Here is a 13,343-nt window from a genome sequence, read left to right as displayed (position 1 = left end):
CAAAATCGCTGGTATTAACACCTCAATCAGCAATGCCTTCTCTTTTTTTTATACCTAAGTATGACACGTGGTCGCAACGCTTTGTTTTCGATGTTCACACTCGATGTGACATTAGGTCGTACGTGAGCGGTACGTACTTCCATGTTTTCAGTGATTGTTTTTGGTTCATGTTCCCACGAATTTTCTGGAACTGGGATGTCAAATTTTTTTTGCGGATGTGCCAGCGGATTACTTTATAAACTCTGTTATGTCATTGTGTGGACAGCTGTTCTGACATGAGTTTGTTTTAGTGTGTGTGTTCGGTCATTAAGCCGAACACACTCTCTTTGCTAACCCCACCTCCACCCCTCACCTTTCTCTCTGTTGTTCTTTTTTTTCGTACTCCTTTCTCACTCTATCTCTCTCAATCCTCTTCGCATCCTTCCCTCCTACGGTATAGCAACGTTTGGTGAGACAGAGTTCTCCCCACCTCCCTCCTTTCCTCGCTCTTCCCCCCCCCCCCCTGCCTCCTCTCTCTCCCATCCATCCCTCTCTCCTCTCTTCCTATATTTTCCTCCTTTCACAACCCCCCTCCTTAATACCCCTCGTCAGTGAAGCGACGGGTTGTATTTGCAAGGTTTAAATAAAATAAAGTTCAAGACAAAAGGCTAAGTTTGATTTATTGTTTTTATCTTTTTCTGAGGATATTGTCTTTCTTGCAATGTTTCTGTTGCTCTGGCTGTTGCATGTTATTCACGGTCAGCTTCAAGGTGTGATTGTCTTTCTTGTGAGCTTTCCTGCATCTGGGCTTCTTTTTTTTTTTTTTTTTTTGGCTGCTGATGTAGATCTGCCCAAACTTGCCCATTTCTTTGGTGCCACTGTAAAGTTGCTAGGATTTCCAAAAACTGCAAAAAAACACTGCCGCATTAACTTCCTGTAACAACCATTACATCATATGAGAGGACCTGATGTGGCAGAAAATGATGGGACCGATTTTCGGGAAAAAAAATGCACCTAAATGTGGAATTGCGGCAAATCAAACACTTGTTCATGTTGCAGGTACAGTCAAATGCAGTGTTGTTGCAGATCTCTTGTGCTACACACTCCTTTCTTGGTAGCTCCAGGTCAAATGGTTTGCACTTGCATAAATGACAGACAGACAGACATACAGACAGGCGAGGTTGTGTTCCCATTTGGTTCCCATTGGTTGTGTTTCCATTGGTTGTGTTCCCACGACTCTGTGTTCCCATTCTTCCTCCCATAAGATGTTTCCGTGCCAAATTTGGAAGCTCTAGGTCAAACGGTTTGTACTTGCATAAAGGACAGACAAACAGACAGGCCAAAATATATATATTAGATAACATGGAAGGCAAAATGATGCCGCGACATATGTACATAAGCTAATAATGGAAACTGGGTATTAGTACGTTTTTCCCCTTGGTTTTTTTTTCCCCCTTGGTACGTTTTTCTCCTACCTGTAATCCTCCCCGTGTCAGTATGATCTGTCTGTTGCTTTTCAAACTTTAATCCACCATGCCATGAAGATCGGCATTGTAAGGTGCCTGCCAGAGCACTTCTGTTGGCTTCACTCGTGTTAATAAAGACAGCGCTGGAAAGGACAATTTAGGGCGCATTGTGTCACCGGATTTATTATAACAACACCGTGTTCATGCTCCTTCACCTGTAATCCTCCCCGTCTGCTGCGCCAAAATTACATGGGCTCAACTACTGATGTTAATGACTCGATTTTTAAAAAATTTATTTACTTTATTACCCTCGCCAGAGGAGAGGGTATTGCATTTGGGTCCGTTGAGGGGAAACTTTACATATATGACCGCCTGTCCATGATTTACAAATGTTCACACGTATGATGTTGCTATGGATTTCAGAATCGGATTCGACCAATGGATACAAACATTTAGGTCCTCCGACAGTTATTTCCATAAATGCATGTCCAGGATAGACCCATCCCCTTGTCTGGTGGTATTCTAACTCTTTGATGCATTGGAGAAGGGTGTAGAACAGATTCCCTTTCTTATGGGATAGCCTTTTTCTCTTTACAACATGTTCATGCATGCGAGAGATAGTCATTAGCCCAACGGAGACTCATTGTACCCCCTTTCCATCAGGACACATTGGCTTGGAGGTGGACTATTTATTTACACTTTGGACTTACAGGACATTTGATTAAGCACACCGCGGGCTTTTCCTGAGCAGTTATTCTGATGGTCAAATATGGCTGTGGATCATTTACCTTACCCACCTCTCTTTCACCGACGTTGACGTCCATCTTTTTCCATCGATGTTTGATGCCCCATTTGGCAGCTTTATGGATGTTGGCTGGCTCTTGTTCGTGTCGGGCTGAACGAGGAAGGGATGATCGCGAGATTGACAGTTTGAGGTCACGTGCAGTGATGTGCCAATAGGCAAGGTGGATTTGTCTGAAGTCTGCTTGAGGCTCTGCCCACACTGGTCACCTATAAAAAGGATGGGAGGACCGCTTTTCTGTCAGTTGAGAACAATTCCTGACAGCTGATGACGGTTCCTTACAGCTTCTTACAGCTGTCCGTTGGTTATAGCTCCTGATAGCTCCTGATGGTGGGTGACTGTTTTACCGTTCCTGCTGGTTCTGCTCGGTACATGCTCTTGGCGTCCCTGGTTCCTGGGGGTGATGACATGACGTCGATTGGTGTTCTAGCCTGTTTGTGCGTGGGTGCACGGCGAGGCAGGGTGCTGGCAGCGGACCAAGGCACGCTCACACATTTTGGGACATTTTATTGGATGCACAACGACTTCTGCCTTGGTAAGCCAAGACCGGGTTTCTTTCCCCCCTGAATGATCTGTTGGGTACCCTTGTCTCATGTTTAATTGTTAAGTAAGGCATAGTGCTTAGCATCTGCTCTTTGTCTATTTTTCTATCAATGCCTGATTATTTCTGTATTTGTTTGAGATTATTTTGATTGATTTGAATTCATCTATTTACCCCAAAAGGAAATAAAAAGGTCTTCAGTTCATTTATTTTTCTTATTAATAAATTCCTTGGTGACGTTTAAACCTGTCCGTGCTCGTCCTTTACTTCCATTGATCCAGCATTGTCCGAACCTAGATAGACTGGGAGGTAGTTCCCAAACGAATTAACTTGTCATAGTCGGCATGCACCAGTGGTAAACGCTCGGCCGCCTTACTTAAGATCTAATCAAGATAAGATTGGTGCATTGCCGAGGGTGCGCTCCCTGGTCAGGAAGCCACATGACCTCCAGTTAAACGGAAAAATTAGATGGTGGACACTGGAACTCGTGGTTAACTGATTGGCGTTCATGTGTGTAAAGCAACCCACCGTACCACAAAGTTAATTGTGAGCGGTGGCCCCAGGTCCGGTTCTTCCAAGGAGAAATGAGGATTAACCCCCTCATAATACACTTGGTACCCATGGCCGTAACAATATCATAGTTCACATGGTTTGGCTGCCATGTTGGATTTAACCTCAAACTTATAAATATACACTACTCAAAAGGAGTCCTGGCGCGAGTCTGCAATCTCTGATTGCTGTTTTTATTATTTTATTTTGCATTCCTTGGTCATGAAAAAAAAAACTTTGTGTGTAAGTGATCTACCTCTGGTCTTCCAAGATATTTTCAATTCTGCCTTAGAATTCACTTTCAAAGGAACTCCCTACGGAACACTTCTGGTAAGAAATATGTTAACCTACCTTACTTGCATTGTAAATACTGCCAAATGCCACCACATCAAAAAAGACCCCTGATGGGCAGAAACAAATCAGATGCAAAGAGAATGGCAGTCGATAGGTCACTTGGGACTCGAGCAGACAAAGGCTCAGGTTGAGGATCAACGTGCAAGACCAGCAGCATCCAGGGCGGCATGTTTGGCATCCTTAAAGGATGAAGAATTTTTATGTCCACACAAGTCCAAGTGCATTTTGCAATGCCAAAGATTGGTAATTCATACAAAACCATCAGGCCAATTATTCTGTTAAACCCACCTGCGTCTACCCATCTTGGTTCAACATAGCTGCTTTCTGTTTTTAAATAAAATTTGCACCCTCACCACACTCCTTTATTAATTTTGGGGTGTGGTGATCGTGCCCCAGGTCCAATCCCACAGTCCTGACACCAATGTTATGGTTTCCAGTCGACGGGGGGTGGTGGGGAGTGAGAGTTTCATGATTGGGTCTCTCAGACCTGCTTCCTAAACTTTCAAACTTGAAGCCGACAAGTCACAGATAACTCCACAGCCCAGGCAATTGTGGATGCTGGTTGGGGCAACCAGGTCTGATCGGGTCGTCCAGTGCCCAGCGTCACATTACCTTATCTGGTGACTTAAATACCTCAACTTGGGAACCGTGCTCTCAACGTCCCACCTGTATTTACTTATTATGTACGGCCGAGGGAAACCGTGGGTGGGGCGTTGGCTATCTCAAAAGGAATTAGTGGAGTACAACTTCCCGTCTATTTATTAAATACACGTTATGCCAAACCAATGAAGGAAAAGAGACAATCAAGGAGGTTTGAAAGTTGACAAACGATTCCCGAAAGGCACATGTTTACAGGCACATTATTCAGAGCATGAATTTACAAGTCACGTTTAAGAATCAGACACAAATAAAAGCAATTTCCCTGAGCACAGAAGATCCTCTTGCACACTCTTAATTACCTAGGGGCAGACAAGTATGCCACACAATCATCTGGGAAAGTAGAAAGAAATAGGGAGAGAAAGAAAGAAAAGTGTGGCATGGTTGTGGTCCCTCATTTACACCACATAAGCAGGCAGGCTTGTGTTGATCCCAAAGCGGAGGGAAGGGAAGAAAGGGAATGCGGTGGTGTGTTGGTGTGATGGCTGGAGAGTTGCGTCTGTGTGTGTGTGTGTGTGTGTGTGTGTGTGTGTGTGTGTGTGTGTGTGTGTGTGTGTGTGTGTGTGTGTGTGTGTGTGTGTGTGTGTGTGTGTGTGTGTATGGAGCTGCTGCACCCAAGGATTTCATACTGCCGTCTTTCCTTGGAGCCATTTTGCCAGTGCACAAGTTTGGGCACTAAAGCAGGCAGCTCGTGGAAGGCAGACAGCTCGTCGAAGACAGACAGCTCGTGGAAGACAGACAGCTCGTGGAAGACAGACAGCTCGTGGTTTGGCATCTGCTCATGGAAGACAGACAGCTCGTGGTTTGGCATCTGCTCATGGAAGACAGACAGCTCATGGTTTGGCATCTGCTCGTGGAAGGCAAACAGCTCAGGGAAGGCAAACATCTTGTGGTTCGGCAGATCGCTCATGGAAGGTAGAAAGCTTGTGGGAGGCAGACAGCAGTGCAGCAGGTCTGCGGACCTTGGTGGGCCCTGACTTATGTAGGACTTTGAGTGAGGCGCCGCAAAGGATTGTGGCTGCATGCTCGCATTGCTCCTTCATTGGCCCACAGGCACCATCCTTGACTTGGCAGCTCCGCCCGCCCGCTCGCCGCATGGAGTTCGGTATGTGGTTTCAACGTGGCCATGCAGCTAATCCCCACTCAGTTTGCACACCTACCGGATGACTAGAACTTGGCCATCCAGCTTTCCTCCACCCGCAGTGTGTAACTTTCTTTGATTGTGGTGTTGGTGTGGTTTGCACGGTGGGAAGGTGTGGGGTGGGGAAATGATTCGATGGGATTGAGGATGAGAGGGATTGAAGTGGATTAAATGAAAGAGGGGGGGTTTTAAAGTCAGTACAGGATTTCAGAGGGAGAGGGATGAAACCTTTTAGGGGAGAATAGTGAATAGCGGCTTTGAAGTGAAAGGGTGATGACTTGGGATGGACAATGGATGGAAGGATGGGTGGATTTGAAGGATGGATGGAAAGTGGGGAAGTTGGATGGAATCATGGAAGTTGGTGAATCACAAAAAGGGAAAGATCCCAGCTGAACCCACACAATGCATCTTCCTCGTCCCCTGTACATACAAAGGGAAGGGATCGATCTCAGCACACATACTAATGAAATATCAAACTCGGCGAGGAATCCCTCGATGTGTTGAATGCTCTACCCTGGGTCCATTTCCATAACCGTAACAATATGATGCCACGATTGATCGATGTTGTATGTATGACATTGTTGCGAATTTGGAAATCGATCACACTCAACATTCAGGTCCTCCAGCTCAGTTATCTCGGTAAGTACATGTTCTATAGATAGCTCGCCTTCCATTGTTCAATGGGTAAATCTATGTAAATGTGCTGTGATTCATTTTAATGGTTTGGGTTCAATCGGAACTACCCTCCTCCACAACTAAGAAGAAGAAGAGCCCTCCCGTCCCGTGATTCAACGGGGTAAACAGAAATGACGGTTGGGGCTGGTCCGGCAGAAAGTGGGGGGGGGGAGGGGCGGGGGGCGGTGCACGAGGACGAATGAGTCACCCGGAAGCGAGGCGGGGCGGAGAGGGATAAGAGGGGGACCCTCTGCTTGGCTCGGGTTGGTTCTGGTTAGTCTTGGGTAAGTCTTCAGTGAGCCTTCGGGGTTCATCGGGTTCGTGTTCTGGTGGCTTTTGTTCTGCTTGGTGGAGTTGGTTGCTCTGCTTCGTGGCCTCATCTTGGTTCGGCTGGCTCTTCTTGGTGCGTGGAGCTCTTCGCGGTCTCTGCTTGGTTCCTCGTTCGGTGCAAATTCTTGGCCTCATCTTGGTCGGTGGTTCTTCGGGGAAGTGACGCATCAAGTCGGGACGGATCGGCGCCTCGTCTCACCAGCATGTGGTCCAGAGCGTGAGGGGATCCGCCGGAGCTCGGAAAGAATCGCAGCTCACGGTGATTGGATCCAGCTCGCCCACGCTGGTGCCTGGTCAAAACAGCTTGAAGACCACATGAGGTGGAAAGGTCCGAGGCAGACCCTGGGCTTCAGCTCATCTGTCCCTCCGAGCTGAAGCCAGAATTAAAGGAATCAGCCACCATTTCTTGGGTGTGTGTGTGTGTGCGTATGTGTGTCCGTGGGCCCATATAACAAGTCGAAAACTGTTAAGTGCTTTGTTCGCTGTATATACTTGCATTTATTGTATTCGGTATAGTTCTGCTCTTCTGTGTTCCCTAGCTCCCAATTATTACTGTACAAATAAACCCCAATTGTTAAATGTATCAGCTCGTTTTGTGTTTCTTTCATTGGCTCGACATGACGCGTGTTTGAGGATTAGTGTTGGCAAATTGTTAAATCGGACCGATGGTTCTCGGCGATTAAGCCGCTCAGAATCGCACACGGAATGAGCACGCCAAGCGGCTCGTTTTCGTACGAGTTCCGTCGAGGGTGAACTTCCCTGGTAGTCAGACCACGTGGGTACTTAGGTAAATTCAAAAGTTGGCAATCGACCCTACCCCACGTGGTCCATCCATTGGCGGACTTCGGTCCAGTTGGGACCCATCCACTCCGGACTTATCTGGGGCGACGACCTTTACATTCCGGGCGATTGGTTGAGCCGGCTCGCGGTTCCATCTAGCAGTCGTGCTCATGGTCGACGTCCCGGCCACGTAATAGTGGTGTAAGTAGTGGAGATACGAACCCCTCCGCAGCCATTAACAAAATTTACGGATTCGGACCAGAGGTATACGGAGCAACCCCCCTCCCCCCCCCCGTTTCCCCAAATTACGAGCGTTATAAATTTTATTCCGAGCATGCAAAATGTTCAGCCAAGGTGAGCTGAGCCAGGTGGGTAGTGTAAGTGTAATATAATTTATGGTCCAGGACACGACTCCATGCAGGAACGTTGCTGGCAACCAAACTCAGAGTCACAAAATGGTGGTGCGGCTCCACCTCAGTGCAACACGAAGCGGGTTACGATTAACAGTTAATAGCGCAACGAACTGCACGGCACGAAAAAAATGCTCCCGCACACCGGTTCAAACCACGTGGTCACAGCATGCGTCATGACAAACAAGGCAGGACAACGACGCGTACATTAACGAGCTTCATGCACGATTGGCCGACGCACAGGAACGAATTCGGGGGCTGGAAAAGGACTTAGCCAACACAGTCGAGGAACTACATGGGGAAATGATGAAAGTGGAGTGGTATGCCCGTAATGAGGAGTGGTTTACCTGTCGGTTTGAACATGAGAAGAGCGAACTGAACTAAAGAATAGAGGAGGAGCAAATTAGTAACTCCCGGGATAGGAAGAGCTTGGAGGAAGAATGGAAAACAAAGCAAGAAAAGGAAAAACGGGAACACGATTTGGAATTCAAACATCTGAAGAAAGAGGTAAGATCAGGCAATCAGATGAGAGAAAGCCTAGAACGGAAGATAAAAAGAGGAGAGGAACATCTGGAGAAAAGGAAGGAAGAATTGTTGGAAAAGTCAGAACAGCTTTGGAAATCGGAGTGCAGGGAAAATGAACTGGCACGTGAACAAAAAATTAGTGAGGGATATGGTCAGAGAATGGACAAAAGGAGGGAGGAAGCATGCGAAAGAGGTGTGGAGATGAGCGACGACATATGGGGAAAAGCTTCTGAGTTACAGAAACACCAAAACAAAGAGAGGGAATTACAAAACGAGCTGAGGATGTTAAGTGAGGAAAGAGAGAGAACGGAGAATGAAACGTTAAGGAACCACACTGTGCAGATCGAACAGTTAGAAGCCAAAGCAAGGTTGGAGTACGCGGAGATGTTGGAAGAACAAGGAATGAAGGAGGAAAGGGAAATCAATAAATTGAGGGAAACGACGAGATTGGAGAAGGAAGAACAAGAGAGACTGTGGGATAGGAAACAAAAAGAACGTGAATTTGAAATTGACCAACTAAAGGAGAGAGCAAGGTTGGAGTACGTGGAGATGGTGAAAGAACAAGGAATGAAGGAGGAAAGGGAAATCAACCAATTGAGGGAAACGACGAGATTGGAGAAGGAAGAACAAGAGAGACGGTGGGATAGGAAACAAAAAGAACGTGAATTTGAAATTGACCAACTCAAGGAGAGAGCAAGGTTGGAGTACGTGGAGATGGTGAAAGAACAAGGAATGAAGAATGAAAGGGAAATCAATCAATTGAGGGAAACGACGAGATTGGAGAAGGAAGAACAAGAGAGACAGTGGGATGGGAAACAAAAATAATATGAATTTGAAATTGACCAACTAAAGGAGAGAGCAAGGTTGGAGTACGTGGAGATGGTGAAAGAACAAGGAATGAAGGAGGAAAGGGAAATCAACCAATTGAGGGAAACGACGAGATTGGAGAAGGAAGAACAAGAGAGACGGTGGGATAGAAAACAAAAGTAACATGAATTTGAAATTGACCAACTCAAGGAGAGAGCAAGGTTGGAGTACGCGGAGATGGTGAAAGAACAAGGAATGAAGGAGGAAAGGGAAATCAATAAATTGAGGGAAACGACGAGATTGGAGAAGGAAGAACAAGAGAGACGGTGGGATAGGAAACAAAAAGAACGTGAATTTGAAATTGACCAACTAAAGGAGAGAGCAAGGTTGGAGTACATGGAGATGGTGAAAGAACAAGGAATGAAGGAGGAAAGGGAAATCAACCAATTGAGGGAAACGACGAGATTGGAGAAGGAAGAACAAGAGAGACGGTGGGATAGGAAACAAAAATAATATTAATTTGAAATTGACCAACTAAAGGAGAGAGCAAGGTTGGAGTACGTGGAGATGGAAAAACTCCGGAAAGAGAACGAACAACTAAAAAGGCTCAGAGAGGAAGAACGACTCAAATGGAAAAGAAAATGGAGCCAGAAAGAAACGGAAATAATAAACGAGGTGATGGAGAAATTAAAAGAGGTGACTGAAACGTGTCGGGCGAGACACGAGGAGACGACGGAAAATTTCACGGAGACGCAGGAGACAAAGGAAGGAACGCCAGAGCCAGGAGGAATAGAACAGGAAACAGAGATGAAAAGCCAGGAAGAAACGGAAATGAACAACGAGGTAACGGAGAATGTACAAGTAGAGGAGAAACTACAGGTAATTGACGAGCACACGTGTACGGGTCGAGATCGTGAGGGACGATGGGGTAGAGCATGGGGAGTGTTTTGTGACCCGGTGCGAGCAGCAGGATAGCCTCCTCCAGGAACGGAGAGAGACGCTATTCCCCCCCTTGAAGCCGATCGCGACGAGGTGAGTTTTGTCGTGCCGTGCGAGCTTGAGGGGATGAGTGCTGTTAATGGGTGCACGCACAGCTTGGGGGGTAAAGAGACCCCGGGACCCCTTGTGGTGGCGCCAATCCCCAGCGTGATTGTCCCGATGTGCGTGGTAAAAAGTGAGAGTGCAGCGAGTGTGTTGAAACGTGCGTGTCGTGTGAGTGTCATGACGTGCGTGGGTAAAATGGCGTGCGTGAGTGCATGCAGGGAGTTGAAAGGCAGACGGTTTCAGACAAGAGACGGGTGTGGCGAGCCTTTCGTGCCGTATTGAGTTATTGTGGAAATCGCGCCAGTTTCACGGGACGTCACGAACGAGGCCTGTTCGGCATTTACCGAGCGGCCCTCGTGCATGCGTATTCGTGCAGGGATTCCGGTGCGGGAACGTCCCGCGTTTCGAAAAAGATGGTCGCGCGGACGGTTAAAATGGCGGCGGGTGTTAGGTGAATTTGGAGCACGCGGGTTCCCACGTGGGCGCGTGTTCGGGGCATCACGTGCTGCATACGGCGTGTTCCGTTCGTGGAGCGTGAGGAGCGGGTTTCCGGGACGTTACGCGCGTGCCGGCCAACGCGAGAAACAGCGCAGGCTCGGCGTGCGCGCGACGTCATCAGAGGGAACCTCGCTGCACGAATGCCGGACAAACAGCGTACGTCCCGCGCGGGGAATTCCCCGTGAGCGAGCGCTGTTTGGAATTGGCAGAGTGACGTCATGGCCGCACGGATCGGCCGTTGGAGGGGACGTTGGCATCGCCCATAAGGATGAACGGGCGTGCCGAAAACCGCCACCATGGAGGTGCAGAAAAGAAAAAGAGCCTCGCTCCAGGTATACGGCCCGGCAGGATGTGGTGGACATCCTGTAGCTTAGGGCAAAGGAAGCACTAGCCAAAATGGGGTTAAGGATCCATCCAGTGGGATAGGTTAGTTTAGTTAGACCAGCTTCATGGGGACATGGGTTGTTCCTCATGGAGCCCGTGGAATGGGTTAGTTAGAGGGATTTCGGCATAGGTTTAGAAAATGGATTTTTGGATTTTGGAGACAGTGACAGACATTGAATGTGTAGTGGGGACGTAGCTTAGCTACATACAGTAAATGGAACGTGCATGAGAATAAGGGACGACGAGGAGCACGAGTTGGTTAACAGAATTTAGTTAGCAGAATGGCAGGATTGGAGTGTGATGGGAATTGAAAAGAGGAAAACGTACTTGATGAGTGAGTGTGGGACATCAGGCCCAAGTGTGTGTATGGAGTGAATGGGGAATGCATGGTGCGATGAATGATTGGGGGGAGGAGTGATTCCCACCCAAGGGACCCCGGGGTCAGTTTAATGTTAGTTAGTGGGTAGTTAAATTTACAAAAACGAGGTCGTTTTGTTGTTGGTGTCGAGAGAAGGCACGAAACACATTTGGAGGGGTGCAGGAGTTCATGGACCGGCTGGGAGCGTGGCTGTTGAATGGTGAGTATTGTTTAGAGGGCACCGGGCACCAGACGAGTCGGCCAGAGTAGTCCAAGGGTCCAAGGGATAGGGATAGTGTGGTGGGCACAGGCGACCCGTGGACCGGGACCCGTAGTGCCAGAATGCTACGTGGGCAGTGTAGTGAGCACGGGCGACCCTCGGAAAGGGACCCAGGGTACCAGCATGCCACGTGGAAATCGGAGGGGGGAAATGCCAGAGAGGGCAACCCCCCGGGTTCATAGGGAGCTGGTAGGCTCGGAGACAGCCTGCGGGCCTGGGGGTGCTATGGTTAGAGTTCGGCAGAGGGTAGTTCCTGCCAAGTGAGCCACGCTGCCCAGCCACGAAATTGTGCAAGGGCACGAATGAAAATTTGAGGGCTCGGCCCAAATTTATAATGGACACCAACACAGGCGATGAGAATCATGGTTTTTAGAACCTATAGTTGAAATTGTCAGGCATTTTGGGAAAGCCCCGGGGTAGTTTAAGGTTAATGAATGCTAGGATAGTTAGGAGATGTACCCATTCGCACCATCCATCCCTTCGCTCGTTGTCGGCCACTGGACCCACCTTGGTAGATCGCTGAACTCTGAGGAGGCCATTTTGAGGCTTCGTTGGGCCTCAAGACAGGACGCTAGTTTCTTCCTATTCCCCTCTAAATAGGATTTTAGTGGTTGGGAGTAGGCTAGGTTGACAAGATAGGTTAGCCAGACAAAGACGATAAAGGGGGTTAAGGATACAATTATAAAAGGGAAATAAAAATAAAGAAGGGCTAAATTTTGTTGTGTTGTGTGGCAAATTAAGGGAGTGTGTATGGACAGCAATAGGCAAAGGCGATAGAGTGGGGAGAGACAGTAGGCTCGGTCCGAGTCCGCCTTCAGAGCGGCCGGCACCACCGCACTCCCTCCAGACCTGATGGAACTACACCAGAGGCCGGCCAGGTTCACCTGCCGGCCTGTTGTGCTACAGCCGCCTGTTCTGCATGGGCTTGCCTTGCCATGCCTTGTTTGCCTGCCTCTGCCATGACTCCATGCCTGCTACCCTTCTTGCATTTGCCCCTGTGTCATTCATCACCATGTGCGCCAGGATCATCCAGTTTTGCAAGGACTGCCCTGCAGGCAGCCGCACATGAGGACTGCATTGGTGCAGCCCGTGCACCGTTTTTGTGTTTTGCATCCATCCAGTCCATTTGTGTTCTCGCATCTTCCATCTGCTACATCATCCATCCAGTTCATGTCAAGGAGGAGCCAGGGACTGCATTGGGCAGCCAGCTACCTCCCTCTTCTTGCACAAGGGAGCCAGAGACTGCATTTGGGCAGCCTGGCTACCCCCTTCAAATGGCCTGTGGGATGGCATATGGCATGCCGGGTTAGGGTGAGTTGCCTCCAGCAGCTGAAGACTAAAAAAAAAAACAGAAGGGACCTGTTGAGCAGGCCCTGAAGACATCAGACCATCAGCTGCAGAGCACCTCACCCTCACAAAACGATTGACTAACGTTACAATGCCTTCTTTCCCACAGATGCCAAGTCCTGGGCCATAGTTTAGTGGAAAAATTATTCGATAAAATTGTAAATAAGTTGAACCCCACCTGCATGTTTGTTTTAGTACCAGCAATTTTAGTTGTTGTCCGAATGAGTTTGTGTGAGCTTGTTTAGTTGGTTACGCAGCACATTAGGTTATTTATTTTTGGGACATGTATAAAGAAATGTCGCACTCAGGGATCCGAAGGTAAATTGCACTCGGGGAAAACTTACACATGCTGGTCACACGAAAATTTGACGACTCGGGACGAGTCTATAAAAAGGGGAGGGGGTAGTGTTGCGAAT

The sequence above is a fragment of the Eptatretus burgeri genome, chromosome 10 (genome assembly GCF_056783735.1).
Source record: "Eptatretus burgeri isolate ZD-2024b chromosome 10, Ebu_testis_v1, whole genome shotgun sequence".
In the NCBI taxonomy this organism is placed as follows: Eukaryota; Metazoa; Chordata; class Myxini; order Myxiniformes; family Myxinidae; genus Eptatretus; species Eptatretus burgeri.
Note: the sequence above shows the minus strand (reverse complement) of the source record.